The sequence below is a fragment of the Vitis riparia genome, chromosome 1 (genome assembly GCF_004353265.1).
Source record: "Vitis riparia cultivar Riparia Gloire de Montpellier isolate 1030 chromosome 1, EGFV_Vit.rip_1.0, whole genome shotgun sequence".
In the NCBI taxonomy this organism is placed as follows: domain Eukaryota; kingdom Viridiplantae; phylum Streptophyta; class Magnoliopsida; order Vitales; family Vitaceae; genus Vitis; species Vitis riparia.
The window spans coordinates 6,990,438-6,994,346 of NC_048431.1; positions in this window are offsets into that span (position 1 = coordinate 6,990,438).

The window sequence follows — 3,909 nt, forward strand, 5'->3', positions numbered from 1 at the left end:
AGTTTCTCAGCAACCAAACGTCAGTGCAATTGAATATATCTTTACTTTTATCAGTATCTATACTAAAACTGATGCTAATTAAATACACCTTTCAAATTAATGGCGTTTACCTAATTTAGTATTACATGTATTTTTTTTGTCATAAGAAGGGGCCTCACATGGATGAAAATCCCTGGGTATGAAGATGGAAGAAATGTTCATTTTTCTTTAGACTTGTGGAAAAAGTATATGACCCGTGTTTTCTGAATCTTGTTTTAAAAAACTGTTTTTAAGTTCAAGAAAAAAAAAAAATGTTTTTTTTTAGTGTTTTATAAAAATTAATGTGTTTGGCAATTATTTCTAAAAAACAAAAAACTTGTTTGAATAAGTTATTTTTAAAAATAATTTTCATGTATCATATATAGTTTGATTTATAATTTATTTGTTTAATGAAGAATTTTAGAAAAAAAAAATTAGAAAAGCTCGTGTGAAAGGAATATCATATTTAAAGATTTTTAGCATTGGTATTGGATGATGAAGAAAGAGAAAGAATAATATGTTTTCTTTCTGTTTTTAAAAAATTGATAAAAACAATTTTTACTTATTCTTTAAAAATTGTTATCTATTTTACTTTGATTTTAAAAATTATTCTCAAACAACAACGGTCAAATTACACTCTTATGAATTTTTAAAAACAGTTTTTTATTTTAAAAAATTGAAAGTTGTTTTTTAATTAATCACATGGAATGTTTTATAATTATTCCTAAGGTGGGGTTTGGATACATTATTTTATGTTTTTAGAAATTGAAAATTGTAATAATACATATATAAAACATAAGAATTCTTATATGGTAACATAGATAATACAAAATTGCCTTAAAATAGACAATGATTTTTAGAAGGTTATTTCAACCGTTGACTCCAAATGAACGCAAATAGGAAAAATAATCTCATTTAATAATTTATTGAAATATGATATTATTTGGATATTTCTACTCTTATTTATTTTACTCTTAAAAAAAATATTATTTCTTTCACTTTATGACTTTTCTTATTCACGGTTTATTCTTGTCTCTCATAAATTACCTTTCTCTATCATGTCTTCAATTTTGTACATTTTGTCTCCCTTGTGAAATATCTTTCCCTATCATTTCTTCAATTTTGTCCAACCTTCTCATTCACATTAATTGATTTTGTTCTCCCATGAACTCAACTCAATTTTTTTGTTACCATCATGATTGAGTTGATTTTTCTCTCATCGCCAATACTCTCTTATCTCTTTTGTAACACAACTTTGAGAGAGAAATAAGTAAAAATAGATGGCAAGGTTGAACCAAGGTAAGTAATCTAACATAAAGCAAAAATATTACATTAGTTTTACTATTCTTCACACTCTTTTGGTTTGGGGAAACAATGAAATTTTAGATTAAATTTAAGTGGAATTATTTGTTAAAAAAAAAATTAAATGAAGTAAGTGAAGTATACATTTAAAATTTTAAAATTGAATGTAACTGGTACTGAGTTCTTTGTATATAAAATTTAAAAATAATTAAATACAATTCAACATGTTGGCTACCCACTTAAGAGGTATTAAGCCGCTTGTAACATGCATTAAGTTACTTGTACTACAACTAAGACATAATGTGAATGTGAAATTTTTCATTCATTTAAAGTTCATAGATGATAAGTTATTAATTCCATTAATTATGTATCACATTAGATAAGAGAATTGACAACCATGGGCACAAATCAATTATCAATACTAATTTTAATCATCATACATTATTTGACATAGAAAAATAAATCAATAGAGATCAAATATTCATACATAGAGGTGAACTTTTGAGTGATTTCTCTTAGTAATTTTGACTCAAATTATTTATTTTTATTTTTAAAAAAGTTGATATTTATAGAATTAAAGGTTAGGTAAATTACTTTTTTGAGTTTGACTAAGATTGAGAAACTTATTCTCAAGGGTTAACCCATTTGACTCTTTATATATGTGACTTTATCAATTAGTGCATAACTTAATTATTAAGTGCATGTAGAGGTCAAGATTAATAAGCAACGTCAAGCTATTGTTTCATTAATGATCCTATCGAAATTATATAAGAAATTGGTGACTACAACTTTAATTGGAAAGATGACATTGACTATGAATGAGATCTCAACTGCACTTTCAGTTATTGAAATATTAAACAACTAAGTAATTCCTCTTATACTTGACAAAATCCTGTGGTGAAGACTAGATCATATTTTAGGTAGGAATAAACTGTGAGGAAGATATCATGATATGAGAGATGATCATTTCCAATTACACTCTTAGAGAGTTTTACTACTACCATAAAAAGGAACATGTCATGAGATATTGTGAAAATTTGATAAAACACTTAAAAAATCTTCCTACGGAATGGAGATAATACCAATTATAATCAAATGACCAAATATGTATAAAAGGGGTAAACGTTTTTATTCGTAGTTTAGAATGCTTTAAATTTGATTTTGTCATCTTATTTTATTGAATTGAAATTTTGATGTGGCAAAATTAAGGGTCCGTTTAACCCTATTTTTTTTAAACTTGTTTTTAAAAACTATTTTATTCTTTAACTTAAAAATAGTTTTTAAAAACAAGTTTTAGAAAATATGAAAAAATTCCTTTTGTTTTTAAAAACTAGTGAAACAAATTCTTACTTGTTCTCTAAAAATTATTCTTTATTTCATTTTATTTTTAAAATTTGTTTTTAGAGAACAACAGCCAAACAACGTTAGAATATTTTAAAAACGGTTTTTTATTTTTAAAAATAGAAAACTATTTTTAAATTATACATATATATGGTCATACAAAGAAAAAATGTTAAATCATTTTGATGAAATTGGTATAATTGTTGTCCTAAGGTTTGGATTTAAAAGAAGACATTTTGTTATAAACACCTTAGGTAAAATTGAAAATATCATTTGTATTTTGCATGCTATATGTTGTTCTTTTTGTGGTATTATCCTAAGCATACTACGTTGCATTTTTCTTTTAAATGTATATGTTCTCACATTCTCCTACATTATTTTTTCAAATCATACTTTAATTAGAAAATGCTCTAAGTTGGAGCAAACTTTTATTTAAAAAATCTTTTTGAATGAAAAAAGGGGAAAAATAGTAAAATAATTTTATCTTGCATATTTTCATGAAAAATGATGTATGCTTAATACTCACATTTATAAAATCATTTTTAGTTGATATTATGATTCCCTCTTCATGCTTTATTAAGACTTTTTATTGATGACAAAAAGGGGAAAAAAATAATAATAGGTTACTAATTAACTTGAGAGAAAAGTAATACTAAATTGTTTTAGCAATCCCATCAATATTAATGTTATGTGCTTAATTAATCATATATGTATGCATCACAGATAATGTCTACATCTTGCCATAGTGTTAATTATTTTTTGTACTATTTATAATTGATTATGTAGTATCCTTAATATATTCTTCGAAGCTTTTAAACTTAAATATTCTCTAAGACTAAGGATCATATATTAAGGTGAAGTATTTTAACAACCTTAGTTCTGTCATCATAAAAAATGAAAAGATTATAAAACCAAGATTTAGTTAATTTTGATTTTGATGATAACAAAATAATGTTCAAAATTAATGATTTATCATAAGTGTGTTTAAATAAGAAGATTTCCAAAGAAACAATCAAAGACATATCAAACCAAAAAGAAATCAAGAAGAATGAGAAAATCTTTAAAAAAAATAATCAATCAAGACCATTTGTTTAGTATCTCTTTGGAAGGTTGTTGGTGCATTAAGACCATACATATCATTTTTACTTAAATACCTAAAATCACAAATGCTCATATCAATTTTATTCTTTCATAAATCAGATGATTTCATGTTTTTATTAAAAACCCTATTTCTAATCCTTTCTAAAT